The sequence below is a fragment of the Tachypleus tridentatus genome, chromosome 7 (genome assembly GCF_004210375.1).
Source record: "Tachypleus tridentatus isolate NWPU-2018 chromosome 7, ASM421037v1, whole genome shotgun sequence".
Lineage (NCBI taxonomy): Eukaryota > Metazoa > Arthropoda > Merostomata > Xiphosura > Limulidae > Tachypleus > Tachypleus tridentatus.
Window position 1 is genome coordinate 122,183,209 of NC_134831.1, and position 19,578 is coordinate 122,202,786.

Here is a 19,578-nt window from a genome sequence, read left to right on the forward strand (position 1 = left end):
CTAAACAACTAACATTACGTTCGTGTTAACATTTTGGAAGTTTGAAGGTTTGCCTTTAAGAATTGCATCTCTTTGTGAATGGATAGTTAACAATAATGTTCTGGAATATGAAACAAGTCTGAATGGAAATAAATCGATAAATATGTCACTTCTCCCTTATTTATAATGCTTTCAATTTTTGTTTTGTTTCTTTCTTCATTTTATGAAAGTTTCGCCAGCCTTTAAAATAGTCGTAATTTTTTCAGTTTCTTATAAAATAAAGTCTTCCATAATTGTGAGACCCTGTAGTGCTTTTCGTTTCACAAAACATTTACCCTGAAGTTCGAATTGATTATTATTGATTTTCCTACTGACTTAATTAATTCACAACCGTTGCTATAGAAACTGAAATATAAAAGACATAAAAAATGGTAGACCCGTATCTCTAATATTGTTGGATAAACATTAAACGGCAGTTTTCAAGCAATATTTCTTAAACGTCCTGAAACCCCAAAACTAGACATGTAATAATAAAAACGAGGAAAATATAAAAATTGTTAGCTACGTTTTCTCCTCTGATTCACTCCATCACCACGATGTTTTGAGTTATATATTTATATGTTTAAAAGTACCGTTGAAGACAAGGTTCGATTCCCCTTGGTGGACTCTGGTGATAGCCCGATGTGGCTTTGCTGTAAGAAAACACATACACACGCGCCCTCTCGGTTAAATGTTAAAATCAACATAACTGTTGTATGTGGGTTTGACTTGCGATAAATGTTTACAGGTAATCTTTCTCCACGCTTGTATTGGATACTCTTTGGTTTGTTTGTTTGTTTAGAATTAAGTACAAAGCTCCACAATAAGCTCTCTGCGCTCTGCCCAACACGAGAATAAAAGCCAATTTCTAGTGTTGCAAGTCCATAAACATACTATTGTATCACTAGGGTAGAGGAACAATAGACAACAAAAGCTGAAGACAGACATATGCACGTGTAAATATATCTTCAGTCCTATTACAAAAAAGAAGAAAGGTTTAGTTACATTTTCTATCGGCGATGCTTGAGTCCTCGAAATTGAGAAAAAAAAAATCAACCGAAGATAATTCATTTTTACTGTTTTAATCAATTAGATCAAAACTCAAAACAATAAACTAATGAAGTATAAATTAGAATTTGTTTGCTTTGAATTTCACGCAAAGCTACACGAGGGCTATCTGAGCTAGCCGTCCCTAATTTAGCAGTGTAAGACGAGAGGGAAGACAGCTAGTCATCACCACCCACCGCCAACTCTTGGGCTACTCTTTTACAAACGAATAGTGAGATTAAAAGGTTGAGCATGTTTGCTACGAAGTAGATTCGAACCCTCGACCCTCACATTACAAGTCGAGCGACCTAGCCATGCCGCGTAGACTTTCGTTGGTAGTACTAAATGTTGAAAATGCGAATCAAGTCCACCGAAAGCAGCAAACAACTACAACTAATTACATAGTGTTATAAGGCACTAACAGTCATTGGTCACAAGTAAGCTGTGTTTGTAGAAAACACACATAGAAAAATTGAACGTAAGTTTGAAAGTTGCTTTTAGGCTTCGTGTAATATACTCCCCCACTACACTTTTTAATCGGATACTTGTTTTGAATTTTGCGCTGAGCTACACGAGGGCTATCTGCGCTAGCCGTCCCTAATTTAGCAGTGTAAGACTAGAGAGAAAGCAGCTTGTCATCATCACCCACCGCCAACTCTTGGGCTACTCTTTTACCAACGAATAGTGGGATTGACCGTCACATTATACACCTTCCACGCCTGAAAGGGCGAGCATATTTTGGCGCGACCGGGATTCGAACCCACGACCCTCGGATTACGAGTCGAACGCTTTAACCCACCTGGCCATACCGGGTCTTATCGGATATAATAATGAGAGATAATGCAGCAAAAGAAACAAAAGCTGTTATTATAAATGTATCATTCTTCTTTCTGACTGAAGAGTTTCAGAGTCAGGTTTCTGACGCGACCATTCTCAGACAGCAAAAATTTGCTGTCGCAAAATCTCAGAGCTTAGAGATGTCGCCGAGAAGATAGATATTCGTTGATACCCATTCATGTGTGTGTGGTCAAAATCGGTCATAGTTTACTAAAACAAAACGTTATTTTTCCTCCAAAAGTTTCTAAAAAGTGCAAGAACAGTATTCTACTACAACTCGTTACTTATTTGTATTTTAATAATTATATATTCTGTTTAAATTAAAAAACATGAAACTCTCTCTTATTGTAAGGTAGGTGCTAAGATATTCCATACAGTAGCATCGACGTTGATAAAGTGTACAAATACGTCTTTGAGTTCTAATGATTGTAATTTAATTGATCTTTCTCTAGAGACCCCTCACGAGCCAGTGTGGGACACTTTTGTTGAAAACAACAACTATCCAGTCCAGTCTTTCTTAATTTGAACTGAAAATATTTGGACATATTTATTAGCTATTCAGGAACGTTGGTAGATATTGTGCAACAAGTTGAGTACAATATTATACCTGTAGCTGCTTTCAAAGTGTTCCTGTCTACTTATCCCACTACTGACTATCGTGATACTTTGATCTTCCCTCACCGAATACAGGTGAAATCGTACGTATCTAGATTGAAAGCTAAACATAAAAAAATTGGCAATTGTTTAATTAATGATGCTGAGAACGTGGCTTTACTGATAAACACTGAATTTAATACCAGCGAATAGGTCTTAGTATTACCTGGTATGGAGATTTGAGGATGTCGTATTTCTCTCATAAAATTATTAATTAACAAACTAATACTCATCTCGAAAAGATACGTCCAAAACCACTTCCTTTGGAGATTTTCAGGATGAACTTAGTTTTGATATTTAACGAACTGTTGTGTAAATATATTACTTAGCTCCTGAGAGACTCGTTAAAATATGTTCTTTAACATTTATTCAGTTTTCAGAGAAACGATTTCAACATGTTTTATTGAATTTATTTAAAATTGTTTTAGTTTTATACATTAAATCATGCCACTATAAGGATTCATAGTTTACGTCCCACTAGCGAATGGACTCTGCACTTTGTGGCTGCAGGCACGCTTTAAAAGTTCCACAAAATCCATTTTTTGGGATTAAACAAGAGTAGCCCAAGTGGCGACAGTTGGACAAGCTAGCTGTTTTTCCCTTTAGTTTCTCAATTTGAATTTAGGTCCAGGAAACTTTTCGATGATAGTAAAAAGACAAAGAAGCTAACGTGACTGTAGAGTCAGCAAAATATTTATACGTTATGTTATTACAATGGATGAGATAATATCTCCTCTACCTCCCCATACGAATCCCAGAAGCTTATAAAGAGACTGTTATATTTCATTCTTCAAAGGACCGTGATATGAGACTTGGAAAGATTTATAGAACTCATTTCAAGTAGAGCGAACAATTATTTTATTTCTTTTCTTCACAATTTTTTAATCGATTTAACTTTTACGTTTTGTTCTTGATTCTGATGTCTCGTCTTTGCTTATGTGATCTTCGGTTTATGATTTAGTTTCGTTTGTTTTGAATTTCGCGCTGAGCTACTCGAGGACTATCTGTGCTAGCCGTCCCTAATTTAGCAGTGTAAGACTAGAGAGAAAGTAACTAGTCATCACCACCCACCGCCCATTCTTCGAATGCCCGTCACACCAAACATGCTCGCCCTTTCATACATGGGGGCGTTATAATGTGACGGTCAATCCCACTATTCGTTGGTAAAAGAGTAGCCCAAGAGTTGGCGGCGGGTGGTGATGACTAGCTGCCCTCCCTCTAGTCTTACATTGCTAAATTAGGGACAGCTAGCGCAGATAACCCTATTGTAGCTTTGCGCGAAATTCAAAAAACAAATAAACGATCTTAGTTAGTAAAGTGTTAATACCCATACCAGCCTTCCTGTGATATATATTTAGTGAAATTGGGTTTCACGTCATGTGAAGATGTGTGTTAAATACTAAGATATTTGGAAAAATATTATATTAAAAATTACACATTTCTTCTTTAAATTTTACTTTGTTAAGTGAATGTTTTTAAATCAAATCATTATGAGATTGACACTTTTATATAATAAATAATATAATTCAATTACCATGAGTAACCCTGTGATTCAGCAGTCTCATAATGTTAATATGTAAAACTTGATTCTCTGATGTGGATAGAGAGAAGATAGCCTATTGTGTAGCTTGGCATAATAATAATAATAAACAATAATCGTTTATAATGACAGGTTAGAGACAGGAAAATAATTTATCTTAAGTTCATAACAATTACAATTAATTTCTGATCAAAGCGAGCTGCCTGTACAGATGATAATTAAAAATGACTTTGTTAGTAATTGTAGGTAATCTAATAAACCGATCTAACTCGGTGTCTGTGGAGCCATAAAATGAAAACTTGCAGTGATTAGAATAAGTTGATTAATCAGTTGATTACACGCGCCTTTATCGGTATTTTCGGCCGTAAAAGATATACCTAATTCATTAAAGAAAAGGTACATTACGAGAATATTTTTGAGGTTCCATAATCTTCCCGTCATGTCAGACACATGTTTATTTGTGTGATACATAAAAGTAATAAATCGATTTCACATCAGAGCATTCTATAACTTTATCCCTTCATGCTTAAACAGTGTGCATTCGTTCTGAACAATAATCACAACAACAAAAATAGCCAAGAGCTGCATATATTAGTAAATATATATATTACATTATGTAGTGCATAAAAATAACATACCGATTTCAAATTATACTAGAACAAATCAAGAGCTCCGTGTATTTTGAAGGATCTATAACAAAAAGGAAGGATAAACTCAGAGTAAGACTCAGTTGGAGATTTCACACACGTGATATAACTTTTTAACAACTTTCACACACGTGATATAACTTCTTCACAACTTTCACACCCGTGATATAACTTCTTTCACAACTTTCACATATGTGATATAACTTCTTCACAACTTTCACACCCGGGATATATCTTCTTCACAACTTTCACACACGTGATATAACTTCTTCACAACTTTCACACCCGTGATATAACTTCTTAACAACTTTCACACACGTGATATAACTTTTTAACAACTTTCACACACGTGATATAACTTCTTCACAACTTTCACACACGTGATATAACTTCTTTACAACTTTCACACACGTGAAATAACTTTTTTATTATCCTCAAATGAATGGCCGAATTTAATCAGTTCTTGAAAGCTGACCAGCTGTACGATAATTAAACGAGAATTTCTCACGATAAAGGCGTTATGTTTTAATAATTAAAATTATTATGTTTTAATAATCCAACTTCTTCGTACTTCATTATGAGTCCACGGGATGATTGATGTTAATTTCCAACAAGCAGCTAATAAATAAACCCAGTAGGGTTCAGGTTTAGCTCGCCCTAATTCTCAACTACTGACAAGAAGGAAGGCATGCAACCACCAATACATAGCGTCACAAATGCTATATTAAGCTTTTTGAAGTTGACAACAAAAGTCACTGTCACTTTTACAACGCGTCGATAACAGAAAATGTTGAAACGTGCTCAGCAGTATAACGTCTTGAACTCTGAACCCTTCGATCTGCATTCCGTCACGCTAAGCTATATGTGATCTATAGTTTTCATATACATACATATATATATATATATATGGTTTTATTAAAACTTTTACATAACGTGAGAAAAACAAATCGCAAACCAAACACAGTAATTAAAAAATTAAATAAAATAATTCGAAATGTGCTTAAAAAGTATTTGAAACTTGTCAAACACAAACTGTATTACATTGTATAAAATTAGGCTAAAAATACTCGTTCGCTGCTAATTTTGGCCCTGCATGGCCAGATGGGTTAAGGCGTTCAACTCGTAATCTGAGGGTCGCAGGTTTGAATCCCCGTTGTACCAAACATGCTCGCTCTTTTAGTCGTGGAGGCGTTGTAATGTGAAGGTCAATCCCACTATTCGTTCGTAAAAGAGTAGCCCAAGAGTTGGCGGTGGGTGGTGATGACCAGCTACCTTCCTCCTAGTCTTATACTGCTAAATTAGGGACGGCTAGCGCAGATAGCCCACGTGTAGCTTTGCACAAAATTCACAACAAAACCAATAAACCTTCCTTTTTATTCTTACCAGAAACAAATCCTTTTTCATTAACAAAGTGTAAAATGATTTGTGAATATAATGCATTGAAATTAGAAATCTCATCAAGGTTGTATAAAGTCATAACTGTTTCGTTGTTCCCAGGGGCTCAGCGGAAAGCATAATCTTTTGTAATGCTACGGTTTGGGGTTGAATTCCCTCGGAGGGTACACTGGAAATAGCAAATTTTGCAGCGTACTGACATAAAAAAAGGCTTTTTAAAAATAACTTCTAAAATTCCTGCGTAAGAAAAAATAGTCAGTAAGGATAAGCAGATAAAACAAACCCAAATGAAGTAAGTGTTGCGCTCATTTATTAATTTATAGTGAGTTTGAACTACTTGACTTCAATGAGTTCTTGTTTGTGGCTACTTCTCGAAGTTGCTATCAACAGACGGAAAAAATAACAAGCAGATAGGAAAATAATAAACAGGTGCAGAAAATAATAAATAGATAGAGAATAGAGTACATAGATGGGAAGCATAATAAAGAGATGGGAAAGTAAAAACATCTGTTGTTTTGTGTTTGAGAAATACCTTGTACATCTATTAGGTTTTCAGATGAATTATCATAAGATTTTCAGTGGCAGCAGATAGCAAACATGTGACCACAAAGCTCACGACTGCTTCCTTTTCTAACCCCAGTCAGTAATCAGACTGTTTCGGGGAATTTTCATCACAGTCTAATGAAAGACAGCTCTTAGGTTATTCCTAGCACCATTCGTTTTACTCCTTAAATTAATACATTACAAAATATCTGAAATGAACTAATGTACGGAATTCATTTTCGGGATTATTTCTCAGTCGAAGTGACATATTTTTATATATTATTATATATATAAATATATAATATATATTTTATATATTATAATCTACAAGATTACTGAATTCAAGGATCTTATAATTCACATCTAATCTATTATTTATGTAAATGATTACTAAATTCAAAGTTTTTATAATTTCCCCTAATATATTATTTATCTACATGATAACTAAATTCAAGGACCTTACAATTCACACCTAATATATTATTTATCTACACAATTACTAAATTCACAGATCTTATAATTCACGCCTAATATATTATTTATCGGCACGATTACTAATATCAAGGATTTCATACGTCACACCTAATATATTATTTATCTATACGATTTTTAAATTCACGGATCTTATAATTCACACAAGATATATTATTTAATTTACAAGATTAATAAATTCAAGGATTTTATAATTCACACCTAATATATTATTTATCTACACGATTATTAAAATCAAGGATCTTATAATTCACACCTAATGTATTATTTATCTACAAAATTACTGAATTCAAAGATCTTATATTATACACCGAATATATTATTTAATCTACGTGATTACTTAATTCAAGAGTCTTATAGTTCACACTAAATAGATTATTTTTCTACACGATTATTACATGCAAGGTCTTATAATTCACACCTGATATATTATTTAATCTACAAGATTACAAATTAAAGGTCTATTAATTCACACCCAATAAACTATTTAGCTACACTATTACTAAGTTCAAGGATTTTATAGTTCGTACCTAATATATCATTTATCTACATGATTACTAAATTCAAGGACCTTATAATTCACATCTATTGTATTATTTATGTAAATGAATACTAAACTCAAAGATTTTATAATTCCGCATAATATATTATTTATCAACACGATAACTAAATTCAAGGATCTTACAATTTACACCTAATATATTATTTTTAGTAATTTAGACAATTACTAAACTCAAGAAGTTTACAATTCACACAATATATATAATTTATGTACACGATTACTAAATTCACAGATCTTTCAATTCACCCCTAATATATTATCTACCTGCACGATTACTAAATCCACAGATCTTATAATTCACACCTATTATATTATTTATTTATAAGATTTCTAAATTCAATGACCTAAAATTTCACACCAAATGTATTATTTAATCGACGTGATTACTAAATTTAAGGTCTTATAATTCACACCTAATATATTATTAATCTACAATATTGCTAAATTCAAGGATCTTATAATTCATTTCTGATATATTATTGAACCACTCGATTAAGAAATTCAAAAATCTTATAATTCACACCTGATATATTATTTAACATACAAAATAACTAAATTCAAAGATATTATTATTCACATCTAAGTATTATGTATTTACACGATTACTAAATTAGAGGATCTTTTAATTCACCCCCTAATATATTATTTATGTACACGATAACTAAATTCAAGGATTTTATAATTAACACCTAATATATTCTTTATCTACACAATTACTAAACTCAAAAACTTATAATTCACGCCTAATATATTATTTTTCTACACGATTACTAAATTCAAAGTCTTATAATTCACCCCTGATATATTATTTAACCTACCATATTACAAATTCAAGATCTATTAATTGACACTTAATAATTTATTTAGCTACACGATTATTAATTTCAATGATTTTATAGTTCACGCCTAATATATTATTTAATTTGAAATATTACTAAATGCAAGAGTGTTATAATTCACGCCTAATATATTATTTAGCTACACGATTACTAAATTCAAGGTCTTATAATTCACTCCTGATATATTATCTAATCTACATGATTACTAAATTCAAGGATCTTATAATTAACATCTAATATATTATTTGTGTACATGATTACTAAATTCACAGATCTTATGATTCACACCAAATATATTATTTATCCACACGAATACTACATTCAAGTCATTATAATTCACCTCTAATATATTATTTATCTGCACAATTACTAAATTCAAGGATTTCATAGGTCACACCTAATATATTATTTATCTACACAACTACTAAATTCAATAATAATATAATTGACACCTCATATATCATTTATCTACACGATTACTATACTCAAGGATCATATAATTCACATCTAATATATTATTCATCTTTAAAATTACTAAATTCAAAGATCTTATAATTCACACCTGATATATTATTTAATCTACAATATTACTAAATTTGAGGGTCATGTTATTCACACCTAATATACAGTTTATTTGCAAGATTAATAAATTAAAGGATCTTTTAATTCACACCTAATATATTATCTATCTACACGATTACTAAATTGAAAGATCTTATAATTCACACCTAATATATTATTATCTGCACGATTAGAAAATTCAAGGATCTTATAATTCACACCTAACATATTATATATGTACATCATTACTCAATTCATAGATTTTATAATTGACGATATAGATATTATTAATCTACATGATTACTACATTCAAGTTTCTTATAATTCACACCTAATATATTATTTATCTACACGTTTGATAAATTCAAGGATCTTATAATTCACATCTAATATATCATTTATCGGAACTATTACTAAGTTCAAGGATCTTATAAATCACACCTGATATATTATTTAATCTACGAGACTACTAAATTCAAGGGTCTTATAATTCACACGTAATGCATTATTTATCTACAAGATTACAAAATTTAAGGATCTAATAATTCACACCTAATGTATTATTTATCTACACGATTACAGAAATCAAGGATCTTATGATTCACACCTACTATGTTATTTATGCACACGATTACAAATTCAAGATCTATTTATTGACACTTAATAATTTATTTAGCTACACGATTATTAATTTCAATGATTTTATAGTTCACGCCTAATATATTATTTAATTTGAAATATTACTAAATGCAAGAGTGTTATAATTCACGCCTAATATATTATTTAGCTACACGATTACTAAATTCAAGGTCTTATAATTCACTCCTGATATATTATCTAATCTACATGATTACTAAATTCAAGGATCTTATAATTAACATCTAATATATTATTTGTGTACATGATTACTAAATTCACAGATCTTATGATTCACACCAAATATATTATTTATCCACACGAATACTACATTCAAGTCATTATAATTCACCTCTAATATATTATTTATCTGCTCAATTACTAAATTCAAGGATTTCATAGGTCACACGCGATATATTGTTTAATCTACAAGATTACTAAATTCAAGTGTCTTATAATTCACACCTAATGTGTTATTTATTTACACGATTACTAAATTCAAGGATCTTATAATTCACATGAGATATATTATTGATCTGCAAGATTACTAAATTAAAGTATCTTATAATTCACACCTAATATATTATTTATCGACATGATTACTAAATTCAAGTATCTTAAAATTTACATCTGATATATTATTTAATGTACAAGGTTACTAAATTCAAAGGTTTTATAATTCACACCTAATATGTTATTTAACTTGATGATTTGTAAATTTAAGGATTTTATAATTCACATGTAATATATTATTTGTCTACAAGGTGACTAAATTATTTAATAATAATATATTATTTAGCTACACGATAAGTAAATTCAAGGATTTTATTATTCACACCTAATATATGATTTATATATATGATTACTCAATTCATAGATTTTATAATTCACGCCTAATTTATAATTAATCTACACGATTACTAAATTCAAGTGTCTTTTAATTCACACCTAATATATTATTTATGTACACGATTACTAAATTCGAGGACCTTATAATTCACTTCTGATATATTATTTTTATACAAGATTACTAAATTCAATGACCTTATATTTCACACCGAATATATTATTTTGTCGACGTGATTACTATATTCAAGGTCTTATAATTCACACCTAATAAATTATTTAATCGAAGTGATTACTAAATTCAAGGGTCTTGTAATTCACACCTAATATATTATTTAATCTAAAAGATTATTAAATTCAATGATCTTATAATTCACACCGAATATATTATTTAATCGACGTGATTACTATATTCAAGGTCTTATAATTCACACCTAATAAATTATTTATCTAAACGATTTCTAAATTGAAGGTCTTATAATTTTATTCACATCTGATATATTTTTTATCTGGAAGATTACTAAATTCAAGGATGTTATAATATACACCGAATATATTATTTAATCGACGTGATTACTAAATTCGAGGATCTTATAATATACACCGAATATATTATTTAATCGAAGTGATTACTAAATTCAAGGGTCTTGTAATTCACACCTAATATATTATTTAATCTAAAAGATTATTAAATTCAATGATCTTATAATTCACACCGAATATATTATTTAATCGACGTGACTACTAAATTCAAGGTCTCATAATTCACACCTAATATCGTTCAAGTAGATTCAGATAACGTTTAGGACTTTCAAATTCAAACTTGTTAGCTTGTATTAACATGGTTTTAAAGTTCTGTGATAATGAGAAGGATCTAAATATGAGAAGAAGCAATTATAACATTATAACAAGTACATCAGTTGTTAGAAAACTGAAATAATGCTATACATTAGTTTGAATAGAAATAACTCCTGGAAGGAAATGTTGTTTTATCTTGCGCCAACTTACTTTTTTGGTATTAGTTCAAACATCTGTATGGAAATTCAGTTGTTATGAAGTTTAATAAGCTAATACGTGATATTTACTAATCAAAGCATACCAGTTCCCCATAGCATACCAGTCCCCCAGAGCACACCAGTCCCACAGAGCATACCAGTCCCTTAAAGCACACCAGTCCCCCAAAGCATACCAGTTCCCCAAAGCATACCAGTCCCCCATATCATACCAGTACCTCAAAGCATACCAGTCCCCCAGAGCACACCAGTCCTCCAAAGCATACCAGTCTTCCGGAGCATACCAGTCCCCCAGAACATACCAGTACCCTTAAATTGTAGTTCCACTGATCCTCGTATTAGTTGCCCCTTCACCTTTTGGTTGGTCAGCGATAAGTTTTAAAATTTACAATTATAAAGCTATGGTTCGATTTCCAGCGGTGGAAATTTTGTGTTAAATATACAAGTCGTTTATTGGCTTCTTTATATTACTAGTAATCTAAAAAACGTCTTGAAGAAGCTGTAATCAGAATTAACCCTGAACTTGAGTAGCTTTTATTATATCGTAAGACTCTAAGTAACTGTGCTAGAATTAGATTATTTCTTTCACTTCTTTCTTCGGCGTAGGAAGACTTGAGTAAATAAGACCAGCAGAACTACATCTAGCATTAGTAGAAAGAATTACGACGAAAATGAAGATCCTAGCGTAGCTAATGTAATCTGTTACTCTTGAATGACTTCGTCTTCATCTAATTTCCTTAAGTCCCATATCTTTTGACATCATGTAATATAAGCGATGTGAGAATGTCAGATAGTAACTAATACAGTGCGCTATAATACTAAAGTGAGTGTCTGTAATGCGAGCTTTAGCCTTATTAAAACAAATAACATACACAAATTTTACTCAGAAGGTAATACTTTTTAACATTACTTTATGTTTTACCACTTCCAAGCTCATGACTGTGAAACAGCAAGGCCTAACCTACTGCAAATATATTTTTATTTACACGACTGAAAAGGCCTGGCACGGCCAAGCGTGTTAAGGCGTGCGAATCGTAATCTGAGGGTTGCGGGTTCGCATCTCCGTCGCGCCAAATATGCTCGCCCTTTCAGCCGTGGGAGCGTTATAATGTGACGGTCAATCCTACTATTCGTTGGTAAAAGAGTAGCTCAAGAGTTGGCGGTGGGTAGTGATAACTAAGTGTCTTTTCTCTAGCCTTACACTACTAAAACAGGGACCTGACATAAATAGACCTGAGAAATTCAAAAACAAACAAACACTGTTCTCTGGCTCCAATTCAATTTTAACATTAATTTTATTATAAATTGCATTTTGTGGCGCTGATCAAATAGAAAGAAATATTATTTACTTTCGTTCAGAGACGAAAGGTTTTAACTGTGGTTATTGAACTTGTCTTGTCACGTGATAACATCAAACAAAGATTTTAATTAAGTGATGTACCGTTCAAGCTGCTCCAGTGTACTTGTGGATGTTTGTCATGGGAATCTAATATTAGTGTGACTACCTTTCCATCTTGTATTAACGGAGATTAATGAGAAAATGAGAAATGTTCATTATGGTTGTACTGTCGTTCCCGTTGTTCTTATTATATTCTTTTTTAATTATGAACGTAATTTGTAATAGCTTAAAATTGTTGTTAACATTGGTTGTTTTCTATTAATTATATGATATAATAATAAACATAACAGTGTTATATAATTTAAAACTGTTGCTCTCCAGGGGCACAGCGGTATGTCTGCGGACTTACAGTAGTAGAAACTGAGTTTCGATACCCGCGCTGGGCAGAGCGCAGATAGCCCACGTTGTAGCTTTGTGCTTATTTCAACTAATCAAACTATTCATAGTGTGGAATCATTTTTGAAAACATATTTCTGATAAAAAGAATTCACATCAATAGTTTGATATGAAATAACAACAACATTGTCGTCACATCTCATTTTGCAGCACATTATTTTCGTTTCTTATTCTTTTGAACTTTTGACATCTCTGCCAGCTGTCATTAATTTATTAGTGTAAAACTAGAGGGAAGGCAGCTAGTCATCACCACACATCGCCAACTCTTGGGCTACTCTTTTACCAACGAATAGTGGGATTAACCGATACGTTATAACGCCCCCCGCGACTGAAAGGGCGAGTATGTTTGATGTGACGGGCACTCGAACCGACGACCCTGAGATCACGACTTGAGCACCCTAACTACTTGGCCATACAGGGCCGTTGTTCAAAATAGTAATAACAATAATAAATAATAATAATCCACATTTCGACTTTTTATTTTTAATTCACAAAAAATTGCAAATAAAGTCTGATTTACTCATGTAACATAAAGTCTGATTTACTCATGTAACATAAAATCTGATTTACTCATGTAATATAAAAAAGTTTGATTTACTCATGTAACATTGTTTTTCACGTTTCCTATCAAACACCTTTCGGTGTGGGATATTAAAATGTTTATACCTTTCCAATCGCGAAATAAAACCAGGTGTTAATTCTGACTTACCTTTCTCAGTTTATACCGGTATGAACTTCGTTATTTCTAAATAAATATTTCCAGGGTTAAAAGAAAAGAGTGACGTCATACTTCCTTTTTTTTCCACTTAAAAACGTTTTTGACGCTAAAATCTACATAACGATTTAGAAATTTATGAACACAAAAATAGTACCTTCTCGCCGCAGTTTTAAAAGAAAAATTATTTGTATATCATATATTTTATTACGTCATTCACTTTAATTTTTTTTTTAATTTCGCGCAAAGCTACTCGAGGGCTATCTGTGCTAGCCGTCCCTAATTTAGCAGTGTAAGACTAGAGGGAAGGCAGCTAGTCATCACCACTCACCGCCAACTCTTGGGCTACTCTTTTACCAACGAATAGTGGGGTTGACCGTCACATTATAACGCCCCTACGGCTGAAAGGGCGAGCATGTTTGGTGCCACGGGGATGCGATCCCGCGATCTTCAGATTACGAGTCGAATGCCTTAACCCACCTGGCCATGCCGGGCCTTTTCTTTAATACTGGCCTGTCTGTTCACATATCAATACAGACATCACTGATTAATTTTGATAATTCTTCCATTTTTCGAAGTTAAAAAAACGCGCACGTCTAAAATTACTTCCGAAAACAAAATTAAAAGTTGTATAACTGGTTCCTGCCTGACGACAAAATAAAAAAAAAATCTGTCAACAACAGTAGAAAAGAGGTGTTTGGATTTTTTAAAAATCTTTATATAAGTGAATTTTACTGTGCTATACCACTGGTTACGGTGCCTGTTAACTGCCATTAGAACCTTAGTAGACATTCGCCTTACAAAAATTAGATTCGGGATAGAACGAGCAAACGTTGTTGTAGAAGCTACCCCATACTTAAAGTAGGAATAATTATTACATTTTAGAATGATAAATAATTTGCCATCATGTTTTTTTTTTGTTTTTAGAATTCTGAAGCCACATCTGAATAATTTAAAATTTTCAGCAACATATATATCAAACGTAATGAAATTATGTGTGTGTGCGAGGTGAGGAAACCTTAATAAGGATGATAAACGAGAAACTTTGGGAAGGTGATAATACGTCATGGCCTTTCATAAGTTTTGTAATTAAATATTAATTTTTTCAATCGTTAGTTACTTAAAACAAAGCTAGCTCATAGCGAGGTCGGTGCAACTTTTAAATATATAGTTAAAAAACACGAACAACATAATTCTTTTAAAATTGAATCAAACCTATGATATACCAAACCGATGGAATGAAGTGAACAGGTTCTTCATATATAAGGTTTCTTCTCATGCAAATGACGTTTTTTGTTCCTCATACTGCGGATCCCCAGTGGTGAGTGTTAAGCTTACGGACGTATAATGCTAAAATACAGGGTTCGATTCTCCGCGACAAAGAGACAATTAACACAACACACACACAAAGACATATTCTAATACTCAGAAGTATACTTCCACAGAACAGATCCTTAAGGTCTCACGAAACACCTCTACACGTTTTAATTAACTGCACTGAAACCTATCGAACCGTACTACACAGGAAATGTTTCATATAGGTTTAAATGTCGTTAAGAATACTGTGAGTAAACATTTCTTTGATACCTTGCGCCACTGATGAGTCAGCGAAACGTCAATTTCAACTGGTAGTCCGAAGTTTCAGCATTGTTATCACATAGTGCGCTGACAAGAAGGTTGGTACTTGTAACTCACGTTTTTATCATAAAATTTATTCTCCAGTTATCATTATAAATCATTCAGCGATTTGTGTCTTGAAGACACGTAATTGGAGATCTCGGCTGTTAATGAGCTCTCTAAGACGTTCTTACGACTCACAAACGTTTATGTTAGTTGTCTATTGTGAGTTGCTTTCAACTGTATTGCTGTTTGTAGACAATAGAACAAGTTTAGATTGAAGAAACTTTAAAATGTATTAAACCCTTCACCGCCTATTAATTCGCTGCGACTTCTTTGCATGTTTATACAGAAATCGGCCCGGCATGGCCTAGCGCGTAAGGCGTGCGACTCGTAATCCGAGGGTCGCGGGTTCGCGCCCGCGTCGCGCTAAACATGCTCGCCCTCCCAGCCGTGGGGGCGTTATAATGTGACAGTCAATCCCACTATTCGTTGGTAAAAGAGTAGCCCACGAGTTGGCGGTGGGTGGTGATGACTAGCTGCCTTCCCTCTAGTCTTGCACTGCTAAATTAGGGACGGCTAGCACAGATAGCCCTCGAGTAGCTTTGTGCGAAATTCCAAAAAAACAAACAAACAAATTATACAGAAATAAAAACACTTTTTTTTTCAGCATTTCATTAAAATATCTGTCACACAAAACATCGAAACATAAATTAGATAAATTACATGTGGTTGATATTACAGAAATGAAAATAAATTATTTATTATTATTTTTTTACATTGTAAAGGTGCAGATTTATTTTTCGCTCATCTACTAATTCAACTCTTAATTCTAGAGTTTCTAAGAAAAATTCGAGTGGGGGTTACCTGCCAGTATAGCAGGAGCTATAACGTAGTTTTCTGACCGCGTATTATTAATTAAAACTGTAATTTCTCACGTACATACACGAGCTTTTCAAAACGTAAAATACAGAATGTTCCTACAAATAAAATTAATTACGTTAAAGATAATTCCAAAATCAAACTTTCTTTTGTGATAACACAATATGTTCTATTTTTTTTTGGTTTCAAACGAATCGTCTAGAATCTACTATCTAAGCTTGACTCAAGTCAAGCCATTACACATTTTAATATTAATAAATATGACTCTGTCTCCATTTAGCGAATGCGTTAGTTTACAATAAGTCGAAGCTATCACCCATACGAAAACCGAGTTTTCTTTAACAATTAAAACGATGCTGTTTCTGATGTCTTCTTCTGACAAAGGAGTTAAGGTTCTTAAAAAATCAATATTAATATTAGTTAAGGTTCTTAGAAACAATATTAATATTAGTTAAGGTTCTTATAAACAACACTAATATTAGTTAAGGTTCTTAGAAACAATATTAATATTAGTTAAGGTTCTTAAAAACAATATTAATATTAGTTAAGGTTCTTAGAAACAATATTAATATTAGTTAAGGTTCTTAGAAACAGTATTAATATTAGTTAAGGTTCTTAGAAACAGTATTAATATTAGTTAAGGTTCTTAGAAACAATATTAATATTAGTTAAGGTTCTTAGAAATAAAGGTTACATAACACCTCAACTCAAGAATAATATATTTGTCTCTTGATGTTTCGTTGATTTTTTTAAAATTTTGCACAAAACTATTGGAGGTTATCTGCACTAGTCGTCCCTAATTTAGCAGGGAAGGCAGCTAGTCATCACCACCCACCGCCAACTCTTGGGCTACTCTTTTACCAACGAATAGTGGGATTGACCGTCACATTATAACGCCCACACGGCTTAAAGGAGGAGCCTGTTTGGTGCGACCGGGATTCGAACCCGCGATTCTCGGATTACCAGCCGAACGCCTTAACACGCTTGGCCATGCTGGACCTGTTTTGTTGATAACATTACATTTATACGTTCCAAGCTTCGTTCTTAAGTTTGTTTTCATGTGATTGAATAAAGTCTTACAGATGAAACGCCCGAAATAAAAACACAGATTACCTCTGAATTACGTCTTATATTATTTTTATTTTTCCAGACTCTCTTCCATTCTTCACTTACACATTGCTTTATTTAAACGATTTCAATAAATGGAAGACGTCATATTCCACACTAACCACAAGTTTTATTGAAGCCATATCTCCATTTATCCAATATCTGTCACATTCTCTTTGTCGAAAATCTAGCAGAAATAAGCTGGTGCTTAAAGGTTATTTGACGTTTTGTTTTTTTGTTCTCGCTTAACATTAGACGTTAAAAGCCTTTCGATTCAGACGACTGATGTGGAAAATGCAACGAATTTCAAAGAAAATTTGAAACACAGTCCTCAAGAGCCGAACATACGAGATAAAACTAAGCCTTCTTTCTTCACTTTGTAAGATTGTTTTCAACTTGCGTGAGATGATATATGGACAAATATTTTTATTAACTCGTTATATTCCTTTCTTTTTTCAAATTATTCATGATTTAACGGGGAAAAATAACAGAGTCAAAAGAGAAGCTACTTATTGCTAATAATAAAATTGTTATTTTTCGAGATCTTCTTTAAAATAAATTTGGAGCTTTGAATTTGTTTAGAAAACAAGCAAAGTAATTGCTGGTATACGTTCATCATTCACCAGCCTACCTTGCTTCTGTCGACTCTTGTTAAATCAATGAACTTTAACCCCTGTAACAGTCTCTATCCTAGATTTATTTTGATTATCAATATTACACAGTAATGGTAAATAATTACCTAATTATCTTCGTAAATGTACAATATCATATAAGCGTCAAGCTGTTTGTTCAAACCGGACATGAGAGCATTAAGGAAATTAATATAATTTTCTTTATGTGCAACACTTCTTAAGACACACATCGTTTCAGTAAATCGTTCACATATTGGTGTGTTTGTTTATATAGAAACGATGCACATTTTTCTTGGTTACTGGTTCTGTACGCAGAAGTTTTAAGTAGAAAACATTTCCTTAAGCCTAGTTTTTATTTACTATTGTTTCAAATAAAATATAAAACATTTAGTCTAATTCAGAGCTTTGCATAATACATTCAATCCTGTACCAATATTTTATATAACAAACATCTTTTGTTACACAAGGAATAATTTCAGATATATAAGAAATAATTTCTGTTGTGTGAGTAACAACTTATGTAATAAACGGCTTCTCTTATCTAAGGAACAGCTTAGGTTATACAAGAAACAACTTATGTAACGAACAGCTTCTATTATACAAGAAATAACTCCATTTATGTAAGAACAGCTTATGTTATCTAACAAACATCTTCAGTTACGTAAGGAACAACTTCTGTTGTCTAATGAACAGCTTCTGTTATACAAGGAATAACTTCATTTATGTAAGGAACAACTTATGTTATCTAATGAACATCTTCAGTTATGTAAGGAACAACTTCTGTTATCTAAAGAACAGCACCTGTTATAAATGTAAAAGATTCTGTTATGTAAGGAAGATATTTTTAGTTAACAACCTATGTTATCTAACGAAGAGCTTCTATTATGTTTGAAGCAGCTTATGTTACGTAAGGTACAGCTTCTGTTATTTAAGGAACAACTTGCGTTACGAAATTCTAACGTGTTCTTGGCTAAACTGAAACAGATTTCAAAACCACTTAACGTTAAATACGACTCATGATTGTTGTTGTTTTGAAATAGACTGTTATAGTTAGCTGTTGCATAACATAATCAGTTATTGATTTAATTTCTACAAACTTTAACTAATTATTGAGCTATTTATTACAAAACACAATCAATTATTGAGCTATCTATTATAGAACATAATCAATTATTGAGCTATCTATTACAGAACGCAATC

The 19,578-nt window shown here is 32.3% G+C and overlaps 1 pseudogene across 1 annotated transcript in view; it reads left to right on the forward strand.

Moving 5' to 3' along the window:
• LOC143256514 (voltage-gated delayed rectifier potassium channel KCNH8-like) overlaps positions 1-19,578 on the forward strand; it is a 91,701-nt pseudogene that overhangs the window by 26,595 nt on the left and 45,528 nt on the right. The gene's annotated exons all lie outside the window — the stretch shown is intronic.